Source organism: Manacus candei, unplaced genomic scaffold, assembly GCF_025592945.1.
Source record: "Manacus candei isolate 608988 ecotype Guabito, Panama unplaced genomic scaffold, ASM2559294v1 h1tg000003l, whole genome shotgun sequence".
Lineage (NCBI taxonomy): Eukaryota > Metazoa > Chordata > Aves > Passeriformes > Pipridae > Manacus > Manacus candei.
The window spans coordinates 18,257,847-18,276,997 of NW_026138051.1; the positions used below are offsets into that span (position 1 = coordinate 18,257,847).

The following is a 19,151-nucleotide window of genomic DNA, read 5'->3' on the forward strand; positions in this document are numbered from 1 at the left end:
GAGCAGGAGGGAACTTTCCTGTCTTGGGGCTGCCTCGTTCCTAGAAGGATGTGCTGCTTCTGGATTTGAGTTGCAGACAACTCAACTCGAGTGCAGTTCTTAAGGAAAGCAGGAAGTTCTGGAGTCTCCAGACCTGAAGCTACCTGTGGAAAACTTTGGAGGACCAGGAACATGGGACAGACATCTCTGCAGCTTCACTCCTGGGTTTCAGTCCCAAGGAGAGCAGCCCCAGGTTGGATCCATAATCCATATGTGCAGGACAGAGCAGTTGACTGGAACCCACAGTGGCATCAAAAACTCAGCTGAGCATGGCAGGGAGGTCTGGATTAGTGACCATGGATGATTCATATCTATATCAGAAACTCATGGCACAAGACAACTGAATTTCCTACACTAAGGAGCTCGAAATCAGGACAAACTTTTCTTTCCCCAAAATCACTTTAGCCAAACAATCTCTTATTTTTGGTGACAAAAATGCTGGAAGAAGACCTCTGGCAAATTTCAGAGGAAAAATTGGTAGAGAGAATTATTCCTTCCCTTGTCATCCATCCTGGCCTTGACAAGCAGGAGTTGTATTAGTCCCATTCTGCTTTTCCCAGGATACAGGAACTAATTTAGTTCCTCTCTTCTATATTCACCTTTATTCCTGAAATTCCTCATCCCAACAGCCTGACTGCAGCCCAAAGGTTCAGGAATTAATAATGAGAAGGGCAGAGCCTGGCAGACACGAGGTCCAAAGGCATCGATGGGAGGCCAGGACTGGAACTGTCCTGCAATTTTTGGGGGGGGATAGGCACAAGGGTACAATAAAAGCTGTAATAATTAACACTTTGGTTAATAGGGATGGAGGTAGAGCTTATTTTGGAAGGGATGGAAGTACAGCTCAGCCTGGAAAGGATGGAGGTGCAGCTCAGGCTGGAAAAGATGGAAGTGCAGCTCAGGCTGGAAGGGATGGAGGTGCAGCTCAGGCTGGAACAGAGGGAGGTGCAGTTCAGCTTGGAAAAGGTGGAGGTGCAGCTGAGGCTGGAAGGGATGAAGGTACAGCTCAGCTTGGAAAAGATGGAAATATAGCTCAGGCTGGAAGGGATGCAGGTACAGCTCAGGCTGGGAAAGGTGGAGGTGCAGCTCAGCCTGGAAGGGATGGAGGTGCAGATCAGCCTGGAAAAGGTGGAGGTGCAGCTCACTCCTGGCACTTCAGATGGTTCAATCTTTGTCGTTACGCAGCTTCCGTGGGCTTTTCCAAGACATCCTTCCCTCTTAGCTCATTGCCCAGTCCCTCCACCACAGGAAGGTCACCTCCAATCCACCCTGGGAGCGTTCAGCTCTGGATTGCAGCCACCTGAGGAAGGCAGGAGGCCGGGCTGGTCCTCCAGCACCCTTACGGAAGTAGCTCCTTCCTCGCCTCCTCCCCGAAGTTGTTCCACATTTTCTGCTAATAAGGGCACGGGGAGAGAGAGAGACAGAGAGAGGAGAGGAGAAAAACTGCTCTAAATTATTCATTGACAATATCATTATGTGTCATAACAGTGTGTCTGTGATGGGAAAGAGTGAGTGTGGCAGGGGCTGGGGTAGCACAGTCCAGGCTGCACAATAGCGAGAGCTGATTAAATATTGATGTGCACTAATTGGCTACAGGGTTTCAGGACAGCTTGGGCTTTGTTGGGATCATTTGTATTCTTGCTTTGGAAATGGACCCCCCCACACACACATATAAACCCAACATTTTCGTGTGCAAGTCTTCTCCCTCCTCCTCCTCCTCCTCCTCCTCCTCCTCTTTTCATGCTCCCTCCCTCTCTCCCTCCCCTGCTTCCAGTCCTCCCGATCCCCCTGTGTGTGTACAAATTAACATGATCTTAACCTCTCCTGATTTTCTACAGTGCTGACATGCTGCCAACACCTCTGTGCAATTAGGCTAAGCTTGCACAACTGCTTTTTGGTGCGGAAAACAGGCCTTGCCCTCCTGGACTGTCCTCTCTCTGAGTCTGTGGCTGCCCTCTTCTCTTAGCCCTTTTCCTGCTTTTTGTCCCCAGAGCAGGTGGAAAGTCCTTCCCAGGTGCTTTTTTTCCTTCTGGAATGCTCCAGATCTCGACTCAGAGCCTTCAGTGGGTTGCACCTCCAAGACCTGAGGCCAGCTTGGGAGACGCCAGCGGGGTGAGGGGGAGTAGCTTGAAGTTTATAGCTCAGGACTTTTTGTGGTTTAACTCAAACACCACCAAATCTCCAGTGCTTGGGCTGCTCCTCCCCCAGCTCCAGCTGTTCCCAGGCTCTCCAATCCTGGGAGACCCTCCCTGCAGTGCTGCCCCCAGCTCTGGGGTTCCCAGCACAGGAAGGACAGGGAGCTGTTGGAGAGCAACTCTGCTGGGAGGAAAGGCTGTGGAAGAGTTGGGATTGTTCAGCCTGGGGAAGAGAAGCTTTGGGGTGACCTGACTGTGGCCTGCCAGGACCTGAGGGGAACTTACAGGAAGGATGGAGGGAGACTATTTACAAGGGCCTGGAATGACAGGACAAGGGGGAATGGCTTCAAACTGACAGAGGGCAGGGTTAGATGGGATACTGGGAAGGAATAATTCTCCCCTGGGAGGGTGGGGAGGCCCTGGCACAGGTTGCCCAGAGAAGCTGTGGCTGCCCCATCCCTGGAAGTGTCCAAGGCCAGGTTGGATGGGGCTTGGAGCAACCTGAGATAGTGGAGGTGTCCCTGCCCATGGCAGGGGGTGGGACTCAGGATCGTAAAGGTCCCTCCCAACCCAAGCCATTCCATGATTCCATGACCAATCCCTGGTCCACCAGCAGGCTCCTTTTACCATTCCCCTTGCATCTGATAAGCAGTTGCCACAACTTCATTCCATGGGCTGTTCCAAACCAAGACCTCCCACACAAACATTGACTTTTCATCCTTTCAGGACACTCCACTGAGTTTTATGATCGGTCTGGGGTCCTTTCACCCCCTGATACCCCAATAAGAGCCAGGTTGAGTTGCCTGGAGCCAGTGGCTGCTCCCAGCAGAGCAGTCTCTGAGCAAGAGACCCTTCCTGCAGTGCTTCATGCTCTGCTAAATACCTTCATCCGGCCCTTTGGCATTTTCAGGATGCTGTTTGCAGAGAAGAACATCCAAGTGAACATCCCCAGGATGGGACCAGACAAGCTGAGGACCTTGCTGAGGAATTAACTGGGGCTGGTGGCTTTTGTTTGGTTCTCTGAGCTCCTGTTTTTCGATGGTTGCGATTAAAATTTTAAAGGAAGGACGACACGCATGATCTGCCCCAGCTTTCAGCTGAGTGGCTGAGAGGTGCAGTCTGGGGGAAGGTGTTTGCTACAGATATTTCCCAAGGTGCTTTTAAATAAATCAGAGGGCACCGAGTGAGGTGAGGACTGGCAGAAGCACCTCGTGTGCTCTGCTGGGCGTCTCCACTGACACCCTGGGGAGTTTTCACTCCTCTGGAAGGGGACAGGACTTTCCCGGAGGGGTCTGGTTGATCCAGCAGAGCAAGAACAAGGCAGGTGTTGACAAGAGGGTGGCACAGCAACATAAATCAATTTGTAGGAGCAAATTCTTCCCTGGAGGGTGGGCAGGCCCTGGCACAGGTTGCCCAGAGAAACTGTGGCTGCCCCATCCCTGGAAGTGTCCAAGGCCAGGTTGGACAGGGCTTGGAGCAACCTGGGCTAGTGGAAGGTGTCCCTGCCCATGGCAGGGGGTGGAACGAGATGGGCTTTAAGGTCCCTTCCAACCTGAACCATTCCGGGATTCTATGACAGTTCCACCTGCATGTGGAGGATCCCAGATTTCTCTCAGGACAGATGGTGAGAGCCATTGCCATGTCCAGCCAATGCTGGTTAACATGGAGAAGGAGCAGTGAGGTGCTGTGTGTGTGAGGGAGCTGATCAGCCACTGCTGACTCAGGATGGAGCTTGGACTGTTTATTCTCTTTGCTTCAGCAATCCTTCCCCCTCTCCTTTGAAACCCTTTGCATTATTCCTTGTAGGAATAAAACAAAACAAGAGTTTAGTCTACTTGTTTATCTCTTTAGGACTAACCCTTCCCTTCCCTCCCACTTCAAAAGGGGCCACGTCCAAGAGTCTCTGGTGGATCCCGCAATGTGTGGAGATGGAGAAAACACTTGATTGATTATCAGAAAGGAGCCAAGTGAGATAAAAACCAGAGTGATGGGACTCATTTTAAAGGGGAACAGGCCTATCTCAGAGACTAAAATGCCATCAATTTTTTATTAAACAGAATCTTTTCCATGGACAGGATGAGCTTTTCTGTCCTCAAGTGTTTGCTTGTGTTTTCTCTTTCTTTCCCCTGTTTCTGCTGGCCAGTGGTGCCTCCCACGTGGGGAGGTTCTGCTTTTCCCCTTTCCCCTGTGCTCCTGGGTTTGGTGGGAGGTGGGGAGTTGAGGGGGGACCTGCTCCACCAGGCACTGCGATGTGCCTAAAGCGACGCTTCCCATCAAAAGTCCTCTGCTCTTTTCTGCTGGAAAACCAAAAGAGACAGTGGGAATAAGAGGGAACAAGAGAGGTCCAGGCTGGATATAAGGTTTAGGTTGGATATTAACAAAAAAGTCGTTCACCACAGAGGGTTTCAAGCCCTGCCACGGTGGTGTAGTTGCCGTCACTGGAGACGGTCAAAGGACATGTGGATGTGTTGCCTGGGGATGTGGGTTAGTGGTGGATCTGATGTTGGGGGGAATGATCTTAGAGGGCTTTCCCAACCTTAATGATTCCACGATTCTGTGTATATGCATAAAAAAATTACCTTAAGGTTCCCCAGAGAAGTCAGACAATCAGCAAACACCCGAGTGGACAAAGCTCTGAGGGTCGTGGCTGACCCTCATTCAAGCAAGACTTTGGACTGGAGACTTCCTGAGGTTCCTTCCAGCCTGGATTATTCTGTGAACCTGTGAAGTAAAGGCAGGGAGCCCCTGTGAGTCCCCAAGGCAGTGAGGTGGGGCCTGGCTGCCACCCTGCTGGGCATGGCCAGTTGTTGGGCAGCGTGGCAGTGAGCACAGCTCTGGGGGGAGGACTTGATCTGGGGAAGAGGAGAAGAAAGAAAAGGCTGGAGTTTGGTCCGGGGTGTAGGTAGGTGGGGGAGACATGAGTAGTGTTGGCATGTGAGGGGGAAGGAGATGTTGGTGAGGCAGGGAACATCCTATCCCTTGAGAACAATTTGGAGGATGATGTCTTACTGGAGGCTTCCTTCTACCCTTCCACGAGCTCCAGGTGTGTGGGGAGAGCAGAACCATTGGTTGATGCTTCTCAAGCCACAGGGAGACAAGGAATGTGGCTTAGAATCATAGAATTCAGAAACAACCGAGTTGGAAAAGACCTCTGAGATCACCAAGTCCAATCCTTGATCCAACCCCGCTGTGGTTCCCAGCCCATGGCACTGATGCCACATCCAGTCTCACCTTAAACACCTCCAGGGATGGAGAATCCACCCCCTCCCTGGGCAGCCCATTCCAATGGCTGATCACCCTCTCTGGAAAGAATTTCTTCATAATTTCTTCCAACCTAAATCTCCCCTGGCACAGCTGAAGACCCAGCCCTTTTGTCCTACTGCTGGTCCCTGGGAGAAGAGCCTGACACCCACCTGGCTCCCCCCTCCTGTCAGGGAGTTGCAGAGAGTGAGGAGGTCTCCCCTGAGCCTCCTCCTCTCCAGGCTGAGCCCCCCCAGCTCCCTCAGCCTCTCCTCACAGCACTTGTGCTCCAGTCCCTTCCCCAGCCTCGTTGCTCTCCTCTGGACCTGCTCCAGCCCCTCCATGTCCTTCCTGAGCTGAGGGCCCAGAACTGGACACAGCACTCCAGGGGTGGCCTCACCAGTGCTGAGTCCAGGGGCAGAATCACTTCCCTGCTCCTGCTGCCACCCTGTTCCTGATCCAGGCCAGGATCCATTGGCCTCCTTGTCCCCCTGGGCACACTCTGGCTCCTGTTCAGCTCCCTGTCCATCCCCACTCCCAGCTCCCTTCCTGCCTGGCTGCTCTCCAGCCCCTCTGGCCCAGCCTGGAGCTGCCGGGGGTTGTTGTGGCCAAAGGGCAGGACCCGGCCCTTGGCCTGGTTGAACCTCATCTCCTTGGAATCAGCCCATGGATCCAGCCTGTCCTGGTCCCTCTGCAGAGCCCTCCTGCCTTCCAGCTGATGGACACTCCCCCCCAACTTGGTGTCATTTGCAAATCTGCTGATGGTGGACTCAATCCCCTAATCCAGATGAGGGATATTTTTGTTGGAGGAGCAGCAGCCAAACATGAGGTCCAGCAGGTGGGAGCAGCAGGAGAGACGACCCTGAAGAGCAGAGCAGAAGGCTGGAAGGAGGCAGCAAACAGAGCATGGGAGGTAAAGAGAGGAGGGGATGGACAAATCAGACTAATCCAGCTTATCTCCAAACATCTCAAGATAAGAGTGACTGAGAACCTGAGCAGCTTTGGGCTCAGTTGGCATCACAACATCACCGGAGAGGCCTTAAAAGTCACTTTCCATGTCCTATAAAATATATATATAGTGCAGCTCCCCCACCTGCCTTGGCGCCGCGTTACAACCTGTACAACAACTCCTGCTCCTCCCTCCAACCCCTGCCTCGCTTCCCGCTGGGATTTCTTTATTCCAGGCTCAGAGCAGGTCCCAGCACCTGGGCAGCCCCAGCATGGCTCAGCACCGTGTGAGAAGGTTGGCAGAGCCGTGACAGAACTGGGACAGTCTCGGAGGGGGTTTGATGACCCCCCTGCACTGAGGAGTGTCAGAAGAGCTTGGTATGTCCCTGGTGGGCTGCAGAGACAGCTGTCCATCTGCAGCAGGCTGGCACCCCTAGGGATGGCTGCATCCCTGTGGATGGCTGCATCCCAGTGGATGGCTGCATCCTGGCTGCTGCCTCTCAGGCTGTCCTGTGCCAGTGAGCACAAAAAGACCTGTGTGGGTGACCATGATGTTTTCCAACTCATCCTTTGATTTATAAACCGTCCCACTGTGTTCCTGATGCCCGTGGGTGACACGGAGCCACCCAACCTCTGGGTCCCACCTGCCTCTGCCACCACCAGCCCAGCCTTTGCTGGGGGTGGCACAGATTGATGCTCTTGGTTCACTGCTGATGGCTGATTAGCAGGGATTTAATCAGAAAGGGTCATCCACTCAGGTTCAAACCACCACAGTGTGAGGAAAGCTGCAGGTCCACGGCTTTAAACTGCCAGAAGGCAGGATCAGATGGGATGTTGGGAAAGAATTCTTCCCTGGGAGGGTGGGCAGGTGCTGGAATGGATTTCCCAGGGAAAACGTGGCTGCCCCATCCCTGGAAGTCTCGAAGGCCAGGTTGGAGCAACCTGGAAGGGAGGAAGGTGTCCCTGCCCACGGCAGGGGGATGGAACTGGATGAGCTTTAAGATCCTCCCAGTGCAAACCATTCTGGGGTTCTGGGATAGGTACACGTGTGTGGGGCCGAGCTGGGCCTTTGCCCTTGCAGCTGGAGAGAGGGTGTGTGCCCAGCTGGGAACAGGGGTTGTGGTCCTTTACGGGTGTGTCTGTGTGAAGGTGGTTGTGTTCACGTGTTTGTGCCTTCGAGTGCTGCTTCCCAAGCCACAGGGAGACAGGAACAGTGATTTCATCTGTGCACTGTGCCTGTGTGGGGGGAGTGCTGGGGGTCTGTATCAGGGCCTATGTGGGTATTTTTGGTGCGTGCAAGTGATGTGATGCACCCGCAGGTTGATGTTTTTCACAGGGGCTGCCTCGTTTCCTTCCTTGCAGCTTTATCCATGAGCTCCCAGTGTGGAAACCTCGCCGTGACTCCAGAATGTACCAGGGGAAAAAAAAACCAAAAAAACCCAAAAAGACCCAGAGACAACAATGCATGTTTAGGATCCATTTACCAGGGGGATTTTTTCCCCCCTTCTCCTAATCCCTCTCGAGCTGAGGCGAAACGTGAGCGAGAGAATAAAAAACAAAAAACAAAAAACCACACACACACACACACACACACACACAAAAAGAAAAGGGCGAGAGCAAGGCAGAAAGAGGATTTCCTTCAAATCTGCTCTGCCTGCCCGTGATGGAGTCTCATTCCCATAATCATTTTGACAGGTGTGCAGTGGTTGAAAAGTTGGGGGGTACGAGGGCGAGGCGGGGAGGGGGAGGGCCAGAATCCCCCTTTCTCGGCGCGGGCGCCCAGCGCGGCGGGCGCGATGATTAGACATGACAAGCACACCTGCCATCGGCGCAGCCCGGCAATTAAAGCCTCTTTGAGGTCCCAGGAAGTGACCGCATTAGAAAAGCCCCTCGCAGGCAGCTCCTTAGCATATTCCCAGTGTCATTAGCACCGCGGCGAAGGCAAGGCACATCGGCGGAGGGCTCTGACATGACCCGTGCTCCCTTCCCGCTCGGGGAGGGGATGCAAAGTGACTTTTAAAGAGTCTTTTTTTTTTTTTTTTTTTTTTTTTCCCCTCACTTTAAATTTTATTTCCAAGCCCCTCTCGCCGCTGCCTCCCTCCCTGCTCTTGGAAATGTTCCATCTTCTCCGGGGTCGGCAGGGGAAAGGGAGGCAGAATTGATTAAAGGCAGAAAAGGACTTTGCTAAAAACTGGGCGGCTTCTGGAAGGAAAAAAAATCGATTCTGGATTCCAGAGTGTATTCTTGCTCTGCTCCCTGCTTTCCCTTCCTTTCCCTTCCTCCTCCATCACCTCTCTGGCCCTCTTTCCTCTCCCATGTTATGCTCTTGATGTTCTCCCCCCCTCCCAGTGTCCCTTGTCCTGGCAGTGGGGACCAGATGGTGACAGTCTGGTGTACAGTGTGGAGAGCCTGGTGGGAGCTGCTCGCCCATGCAGCACCACAGGAGGTTGGTACCATGGGCATGCACAGAGGGCATCCATCCACCCATCCACCCATCCATCCATCCATCCACCCATCCATCCACCCATCCACCCATCCATCCATCCATCCACCCATCCACCCATCCATCCACCCATCCATCCATCCATCCATCCACCCATCCATCCATCCATCCATCCATCCACCCACCCATCCATCCACCCATCCATCCACCCATCCACCCATCCATCCACCCATCCATCCATCCATCCATCCACCCATCCACCCATCCATCCATCCACCCATCCACCCATCCATCCATCCATCCATCCATCCATCCATCCACCCATCCATCCATCCATCCATCCATCCATCCACCCATCCATCCATCCATCCATCCATCCACCCATCTATCCACCCATCCACCCATCCATCCATCCATCCATCCATCCATCCATCCACCCATCCATCCACCCATCCACCCATCCATCCACCCATCCATCCATCCATCCACCCATCCATCCATCCATCCATCCATCCACCCATCTATCCATCCATCCATCCATCCATCCACCCATCTATCCACCCATCCGTCCATCCATCCATCCACCCATCCATCCATCCATCCACCCATCCATCCACCCATCCACCCATCCATCCATCCATCCATCCATCCACCCATCCATCCACCCATCCATCCATCCATCCACCCATCCACCCATCCACCCATCCACCCATCCATCCATCCATCCACCCATCCATCCACCCACCCATCCACCCATCCTTCCATCCACCCACCCACCCACCCATCCACCCATCCATCCATCCACCCATTCACCCATCCACCCATCCATCCATCCACCCACCCATCCATCCACCCATCCATCCACCCATCCATCCATCCACCCATCCATCCACCCATCCACCCACCCATCCATCCACCCACCCATCCATCCATCCATCCTCCAAGGGCAGCCCAGTGTGGCAGTTCCTCTCCAATAAAGAAGTCCCCATGGCCAGATCCCCTTCCCTCTGACAAGGGAGACAGGCAGGACTTTTCCTGCCTCTCCCGTGGTTCTGGAGGTGGTGTGTGAGCTTGTGGTGTCCCTAAGCCCTGTTTCCACGTGAGCAGGGGGGTCCCCAGAAGGAGTCTGCCACCAACAATGTTCATAATACTTCCAGAGAGGAAGGCAGTGTCCCTTGAAATTCCTCTGTCTCCAGCACAAGTGAAGCCCTAAACCCATCTCCATTCTTCATTTGTTCTCCCTCTCTCTTTGCACCTCCCAAGATTCTACCATGGAATCCCAGAATGGTTTGGGTGGGGAGTTCATCCCATCCCACCCCCCGCCACGGGCAGGGACACCTCCCACTAGCCCAGGTTGCTCCAAGCCCCATCCAACCTGGCCTTGGACACTTCCAGGGATGGGGCAGCCACAGCTTCTCTGCCCAACCTGTGCCAGGGCCTCCCCACCCTCACAGGGAAGGATTTCTTCCAAAGCAAAAAAAATGTTTGCTCTAGAGGCAGGAATTCCCAGCCATTCCCTGGCTGCTGTCCCTGGTCCCCCCAGAGCAGAGCTCAGTCCCTGCCCCTCCTCTGCCCCTCCCCAGGAAGCTGGAACTGCAGTGAGGTCTCCCCTCAGTCTGCTCTTCTCCAGCTGAACACACCAAGTGCCCTCAGTGTCCTCACACGGCTTCAAATCAAGGCCCTTCCCCATCTTTGTTGCCTCCTTTGGCTGCTCTCTGATGGCTCTGCCCCTCTGGAGCACTGCTCTGCTTCCAGCTGGCACTGACTGTCCTTCTGGGCCCTTTCCTCTCCCAGGAGACATTTTTGGAGCAAGCTGGTCCAGCACTGGGGTGGGAGTGAGGGGTGAGGAGACTCCTCGGTTGCTCTGGGCATCATAACGGGCAAAAAGAACCCAAAAAACTGACTTGTTGAGAAACTTCAGGTTCAAATATTCTCCTCTATTTTTTTCTCAGTTCCAAGTACCTTTGCAGAACTCTCCAAACAAAATGCCTGAAACCTGGAGGCTTTTCCTTTGTCCAGCAGTGGTGTCGAGGAGGCAGCGCTGGCTCCAAGCCTGACAGATCCAAACTGTGCTGCGTGAAAGGAGAGGAGGGAGAGCTACAGCTGTGAGAAAAACACATGAACCAAAACCAGTGGCATCAGCTGACTGGTCTTCAACAGCCTGGGCTGGCCCACAGTCCTGTACATCAAACCCTCTGTGCCCACTTTGGGTGCAAAGGTCTGGGTTATGTCCTTTAAAATGCTCGGGGCAATATCACAGTAAAACAATCCCACCAGGCTGCTGGAAACCTCCTCATCCTCCTGCCTGGATGGTTTCTGACTTACAGGCTGATTGGGGCAAGGTTTCTTTGTGGTTTTAGATGGGATATTGGGAAGAAATTCTTCCCTGTGATGGTGGGGAGGCCCTGGCACAGGTTGCCCAGAGAAGCTGTGGCTGCCCCTGGATCCCTGGAAGTGTCCAAGGCCAGGTTGGATGGGGCTTGGAGCAACCTGGGCTAGTGGAAGGTGTCCCTGCCCATGGCAAGGGGTGAACAAGATGAGCTTTAAGAACCCTCCCAACTCAAAGCATTCCATGCTCCTATGACACAGAGGGGTGTTTTACAGGTAGAAAGGCAGGAGAAGAGAGGAAGGTCCCCCTCAGAGCAAACATCCCAATTTCTTAGAGCTTCCCCCCAACTCAGGTGTGTGGATTTCAGACTTACAGCAGTACCTGATTCCCATTCCATGCTCCTCCTGGAGCAGATCAGTGCCCAGGTGCTCCACACGCCTGCAGGTGTGAGGGGAACCACCACAGCAGGTCCCCCGAGGTGGCTTCAGCTCATCTGCCTCCAGTGTTTAATAGTGAGGGCTCTGAAGTGGCCAGTTCCCTCCTTATCCAGGGAGAAAAAACTCCACGGACCTCCCAGGGAACCCCCCTTAGGATGTCCCTGCTTTCCCAGCTGATGCCAAAAACACACAGCGGGTTAAGATCTCACACACCTTTGGAGGAGAGGAGGTGAATCCCACCCTCCAGGCCCACACACACCCTTGGGGTATGGTCACCTCTTGTCACCACTGGTCCTGTGTGCTGGAAGCTTCTTCAGGAAAGCTCCCTGAGGAGCATCCCTCCTGGCTGTGCAGGGGTGCAGGGATGAAGGGATGAAGGGATGAAGGGATGAAGGGATGCTCCTCAAGCAGTGCCTGATGGTGCACTCAGAACATGAGGGGAGAGGTTTGGAGCTGAGCATGAGGCTGGAGCAGCAGGTAGGATGTTCTTCACCTGCTCCCAAGAGCAGATGGAGGGGCCAGAAAGCTGAGTGGGAGCAGGAGGTGGAGCGGGAGGTGAGGAGAGGAAAGAAGAGGAAAGAAAGGGGTGAAGGGAAAGAGAGGAGGTAGAGAAGGGGTGAATCCTGCAGCAGGGGTGAAGCAGAGACTGGGGATGAGCTCCAAGCCCCCTTTGCTGCTCCAAGCCCCCCTGGGACAGGGATCCAGGCTGTGGAGCAGGCGAGTGCTGTTCCCCAGTAATGGTTAAATCAATGTGTTTACGGATGATGACACTAGAGTGACACACAGTGGAGAAGCCTCATGAAAAAATAAACAGGTAATAATCACACTGCCATGTGCACACTCCACTTCTCATTATTCCAGAGGAAAAAAAAAAAAAAAGGCCCACCAGGGTTGAAGGCTTCAGGAGATTAACCATTCCCTCCCCTGGATAGGGCTGCCCACGGGGGCTGCTTCTCCAAGGGCTCCCCAAACCCCTGTCACAGAGGGAGGTGAGACCTCACTTAGCACTGGGACTTCTGGGAGAGGGTGAGGAAGAGGCTCCAGCTCCAGACAGTCCAGTAACAGCTTGCTGGTCTCTCACAGGAGCAGCTTCCACCGCTATTTCTGCCCAGCTCAGCTGCTGCTGTGGGCACTGCTGCCCTCCCCAGCTCCCCAGAGCCCACTGCTGTGGGCACTGCTGCCCTCCCCAGCTCCCCAGAGCCCACTGCTGTGGCCAAGGCTGTCCCTGCACACGCACACAAGCTCTGGGGACCTGCTCCCCCACGGCTCAGTGCAGGTACAGACCCTGTGAGACAACTCATCTCCTCAGATCCCCCCCCTATGCCTCCCTGCCCCAGCTGCCCCTGAAGTCACAGAGGTCCTCTGGCCAAGTAAAATGTGCAAAAATCAAGGAAATGAATCAAAATCAAGTAAAAATCAACTTTGGAGATGTGTTATTCAATACAGTCGTTTGCAGATGACTTGAGGAGAAACGTTTAACAAGCAGATGGTGGATAACACCCCTCAGCTGAGTCAGGAATTGACCTAAGAGACCCTGGAGGCACGTGTGGAGAGCTGGGGGGTCCTGCAGGGCTCTGAGAGAGCCCCCCCACCATAACAGGCTATCTCCATAAAGCAGAGGTCAGTCCAGACCCCCTCCTCACTCAGAGCTGCCAAACCACAGCCATCCCTGTGGCCAGGGAGAGGAGCAGGAGGGTTGGACTGAGGTTGGGAACTGATCTCCCACAGAAAACAGAGAAAGAAAAGCCCCTTCAGAGAGTGTTTAACAAGTTCTGAGGAGGACTCCATGTCTCCTAAAGCTGCTCTGAGAGCAGCCAAACTCTTCTTTGCTGTGCACTTCCATTGCCTGCCCTTTCTGTGCTTAAGTGGCTACATATGATATCCCCCCACTATGGGATCATCTCCCATCAGTGCCAGTAGGAGATGGGTGAAGTTGTTCTAAGTTAAAAAAGAAAAAGCCCTAGATGGATGTATGAAGTGAACTTCATGCTGGAAAAGTATTCCTGGGCTGACTGAACCAGTCTTTTCCCTCTGTTGCCCCAGGAAGGTTTGAAAGGAACCTCCCCTCCTTATATATATCAGTGGGGTGGCTGGGACAGAGGGTCAGGAGGAACAGGGTGGCCAAGACAGGTAGCTCAACTCGATCTGAGGGGCTCACAGCCCCTTCTCCCCCTCCCACACACCAGCCTGGGGGCTGCTCCTCAACCTCTCAGTGCCCCTGGGGTCACCCTTGGTGTGGATGGATGGATGGAGGAATGGAGGGATGGATGGATGGATGGATGGATGGATGGATGGATGGATGGATGGAGAAAGAGCTAGATGCTTTCCCTCCACCCAGAGGTGGTGAGGGAAGGGATAGGGAACGGAGTAGGAGGTTGAATTCCAGCCCCTTGGCAGTTTAACCAAGAAAACCAATCTTTTGCTGGGCAAACCAGCAGCCCTCGCATCTAAGAAGTTGCTCAAAAGACATTGTGGTGTTGGAGGGCTTGGGATGCCCCCATGGGCTTGGGATGCCCCTATGGGTCCAAGCAGGAGCCACATTTGAACTTCCACTTGCCAGCAAAAGTGGAGGTGCTGTTGTTCGTCCTCTGCTCGCTTGGCCCTGGGCTCTGCTCACCTCCCCAGCAGGCACATGTTGGCTTGGTTCAGATTCTCAAACAGGCACCTTTGGCCCCAAATCATTGATGTTTTTCCACTGACAGGCAGCAGAGCTGGTTCTTGATGGCATTTTGTGTGAGGAATTTGGATCTTGCCCTAAATCCACTCTGGGCTGTGCTCCCCGGGGGGATGCCCTTGAGGACACGGACTGCTGCCCACCTCTGATGGCACAAGCTGAAAGAGGGGAAATTTAGGTCAGATATCAGGAGGAAATTGTTCCCTGTGAGGGTGGGCAGGCCCTGGCACAGGTTGCCCAGAGAAGCTGTGGCTGCCCCATCCCTGGAAGTGTCCAAAGGCAGGTTGGAGCAACCTGGGCTAGTGGGAGATGTTCCTGCCCATGGTGGGGGGTTTGGGACCGGATGATCCTCAAGGTCCTTTCCAACCCTTTCACATTCTATGATTCAGTGATTCTATGACCTTACCGAAGGGTTGATCTCATTGCCCAAAATTCCCTCTGCTCACTTCAACCCCAGTCCACTCTGAGACAAGGTGGGGGAGCCCAGAAGCCCACGGAGGGGCCAATGAGCCACTGGAAAGCGCCTGGAACCCAATCTCATCCTGCCCTGGAGCATCTATGTAAGCCCTTTTTGGGAAGGCTTTGGCTAATGCAGGGGGATTACAGCAACAGCTCTCCTGTGGGGCACTGCTTTGCTTGGGATGTTGGACAAGCAAATCGATCAATCAGCCTCGATCCAACCCCGAGGAGAGGATAAATGTTCCTTGGCTTTTTTATGGAGCCTGGGAAACTGAGGCACACGGGGATTTAAGTGGCTTTAAAAGAAAGAAAGAAAGGGGAAATGAGAAGATAATCACAGAGCAAGTCAGGCACAGGGAGAGGGGGATGGAATGCAAACCTCTCATGTGCCAGGCATCAGCTCCAGCGAGGTTCTTCTGATGGATGAGGCTTCTGCTCCTGCCACTGCTGCAGAGAGGGCTGAGCACAGGCTCCAGCCTCTGCCTCCCCCTGGGAGATGGGCAGGTGGGCAGAGGGCTCCTGGACAAGGACACATGGACAGGAAAGACAGACAGACCGACAGGAGAGCTCAGCTCCGGCTCTGCCCAGGCAGGAACGGGAAAGGAGGGGAAGAAGACAAGGTTTTGTTAAGACAGTGGCTGGACCCTCAGGACTGAGAGCTCATCCATATTTCAAACACCAGTTAGACAAACAAAACAAGAACCAGAGAGGCAAGCAAGGAGCCCGTTTGTCATATCAAAAGGGGTTTCAGTGGTACCTTCCTTGCCCTCCTGTCCCCTTGAAGTTTGTAGCTGGGGGGGGAGGAGAAGGGACAGCTCCCTCTCCAGCCGAATGGCTCCCTGCCACAGCCGGAGCCGGCCTGTGTGTAATTAACCTCCGAGCCAATCCCCCAGTGGTGGCTGCCAGGCAGATCAAAGAACTCACACATCTTTGTCTGAAACCGGCAGCCAAGGGGAGCTGGGAGGAAAGCAGAGCAGGGGCGGGAGAGGGCCGGGGAGCGCGTGTGTGTGCTCCTAATTGATAAAAAGGGAAGAGCATCTTCCTCCGAGAGATCTCCAGCCCCATCAAAATGCAGCAGGAGAAGAAGAAGAAGAAGGAGAAGAAGAAGAAGAAGAGGAAGAAGAAGAAGAGGGGAAAAGAAAAAAAGAAAGGCTTTCCTTTCCCTTGCAGGAGCCTGCCAAAATCCAGCTGCTTCCAACAGCGGAGGTGGTCGCAGAGGGTGGGCACAGGGTCTGCTTTGCTCCAGCTTTGTCCAGGGTGGAGGGGGCTCTGAGGTTTGCCCCGGGGACCCTTGGCAAGGTGAGGGACTGCAGGAGCACCCCAAGGGGTGAGGTCAGGCCTCTGCCTCATCTCTTCTTGCAGCACCAGTGGAAGGAAGGGTGGGAACCAGCCCGGCCCCACAGCTGACCGGACGGGCTCTGGTGTGGGGATGGCTCGAGTTGTTTATCACTAAGTGCATTTTTTGGAGAGTGGCCCAGGCAAATGACTGAGGAGCTTCTGGTTGGAGCTCAAACTACTGGTCTGGACAGAAGGGATCACCAGATGTGGCAGATGCCAGGGCCAGGAGACCACGGAAGGAAAACACTGTGAGGGGCAGCTGGGCTTCACCAGCGCTCAGAGGGAGTTGATGTGAGGAATGGTCAAACCCCACAGATAACTGGGGGGAAGGAGGGACTGGGGGACCTTCTGGGGCTGACAACAACCCAAACTTCTTGTTCTGCCCGTGGCACAAGTGGGTCAGCTGGTTCTGCTCTCAAGATGACCAGGTGGCTTCACCTGCTGGCACAACACCTGATGGGAGAGATTGGGAATGCTGGTGTCACCAGGCATCTTCCCAGTTCATTCTGGCCCTGAGATTGCAGGCCAGAGGTCTTTCTTAGAGCCTCACAGGGGAAATGATCCTCAAATAGCTTCACCCACCCAAAAATGAGTCTAAACATCCCATTGCAACCCATGGGGAGGGACAGCAGTGCTGCCCAGGGCTGATTCACTCAGCCTGGGTCGAAGTGTGAGGCAGATGGAAAAAAAACCCACCTGCCAAAGGGGTTGTTCTTCCATCCATTGCAACAAAAACCTGGATTACCCAGGAACTGGAAAATAAATCAGGCTTTTTTCTGCCCCACAGACTCTGGGGTTTCATGGGGTTGCTCCTGAGCTGAGTCCAACAAACAGTTTGTGTTTGGCTGAACACAATTTTAATACATTGCATATTCCTTGATCCCCAGGATTCAGTGAGGTTGGGCTTTTCCTGACAAAATGCCCAAGGCTATGTACACGTCAGGGTGCAGAGATGAAAAAGCAGGATTCTCCTTAGGGCACCTCCTCCTGTTCTGCAGCCTTGGGCATCCTGGGCTAGAGCATCTCTTTACCCCAATAACCACTCATATTGTTATTTAGAGTTTGTTATTTTGCTCGGGAATAAAACAACCTGGTTCCGTGAATTTTTTAAATTGGACTTTTTTTTTTTTAATTGCACGAAATAAAAGAGCAGAGGCAAAAATTTCAATTATTTGCTGCAATGCAAATTTAGGGGTGGGGGGGAGGCACCATCCCAGCATCACTTAGTTGGCTGTGCTTTCCAGGGCAGGAGTCTCCTTGCAGAAACCTCTTGTTTCGCTTTTAATTCAAGAAGAACACAAGTTAAAAAGGAAACTTGCTGGTGATCAGGAGATGTGGCATTGAGATTGGGAGGGAGGGAGGAAGGAAGCAGGAGTTGTCTGTGGATACTGTGCTCTAGAAATCTCCAAAGGACCTTCGAAGGGATGGTGTGACCTGATAAAAGGGCAAATTAAAACTGGGGGAAACCAGGACACTGCAGCCACTTCTCGGTTAAAATAAGTGATTTATTCCTTGTACTTTCAGGACAGAAATCATTGGGGTAATGAAAGTAAAAAGAGGTTGGTTGGGGTTTTTACCATTCCCCAAGGGTTGGGAATAATCAGGAGGAAAAGGTAGGCCAGGTGGATATTTTACATTCTTGTCAAAACTTAGACTCAGAAAGGCCATTTAATTTTAGCACGTCAAGCTCTGAGGTCTCACGAAGTTATCTCTGTGTTCAGGAGTGTAGGAACTCCCCAGATCTGTGGGGTGGAACCCAGATCTGTGTCACTCACACCATGAGAGGGAACTCAAGGACTGGACAAGACATTTGGGATCCAGAACCTGGCGTGAACGGGGCGGTTCTGCCACATTCCCAGCAGGATCCACACGGGGAAACAGGGGATAACAGACACAGGGAAACAAGGGATAACAGACACAGGGAGTGGGACCTGCTCTGAGCCCTGAGATTTCCACAGAAAAGATCTCCTTTAGCTTGCTCAGGTTTGGGTTAAGCTCACACTCCTGTTCCTTCTGGTCCAGAGCAGCTGAGGGGGTTGTGTCCCGCTGGTTTTCCTTCTCCTGTGCCTGTATCTCAGCCCCTCTCCAGTTATTTTTCAATAGAATCTACTGTGAGGTTTCCCTGACATTCCCTCAGGTAGATCTTGTAGAGAATCCTTTTTAAAACGGTATTAATGAGACAACTTTGACTTAATTACAGCCAATTATTGATTAATCCACGCGCTCACTCGCTGACCAGAGTGAAATGATTGGATTTCCCCTCTTCCCACCTGACTCAGAGCAAGGATTGCAGGTATTGGCCGGATTTCTGGGACTCCCCACGCTGCTCATGGCAAGGAGCCAGGTTTGTGGGGATCCAGCAGCTCCGTGGCTTCCTCTGGCAAGAAATCCTTTCCTGTGAGGGCGGGGAGGCCCTGGAATGACTTCCTAGAGAAGCTGTGGCTGCCCCACCACTGGAAGTGTCCAAGGCCAGGTTGGATGGGGCTTGGAGCAGCCTGGGCTAGTGGGAGGGGCTGGAACAGGATGATCTTTAAATTCCCTCCCAACTCAAATGGTTCCATGATTCTGTGATGCCGTTTGGATGAGTTTTTACCGGGCAGGTTTTTTTGCAGATTCCAGAATTTAAGGCTGAAGTTTTTATACTTTATGCTGAATTTGCAGTAACTTCATTATGAAGCTTCCTAATGAACTTCCATAGGGCTGAGTCTTGGTCTGAAGAGGAGAAGACCAGGAGGTGAAGCAGCCTGCAGGTGTTGGAGCAGGTAAGAGGTTGGGTTTTGAGATTTGAGGGGGGTTTGCTCCTTTGTGTTTTCCAGAAATAATTCTGAAGCCCTGAACTAGCAAATTCCAGGGATTCCTTCCCATCTGCACCATTCTGGCTATTCATTTAATCTCCTTTCTTCCCAAGGCTCAAACTACCCAAATGTCTCAATTCAGCATTTCTGGCAGATAAGAAAAAGGTTTATATTTTTAATGCTGGATTCCCAAGGCGCCCCTTCCCATCCAGCCTGAGGGTCCCCTCCCTCCCCCAGCCTGAGGGCTCAGCCCCCATCCACGCTGGTGTCCCACACCCCATCCCTGCTGGCTTCCAGGGGGCTGTCCCATCAAA

General features: G+C 53.2%; 1 long non-coding RNA gene across 1 annotated transcript; it reads left to right on the forward strand.

The window, feature by feature from the left end:
* Positions 1 to 17,936: 17,936 nt before the first annotated feature.
* On the forward strand, positions 17,937 to 18,805 carry LOC127473016 (uncharacterized). The gene is made up of 3 exons (XR_007905238.1): positions 17,937 to 18,025; positions 18,243 to 18,335; positions 18,741 to 18,805. It is a non-coding gene; the product is annotated as an uncharacterized LOC127473016 (long non-coding RNA).
* The last annotated feature ends 346 nt before the right edge of the window (positions 18,806 to 19,151 follow it).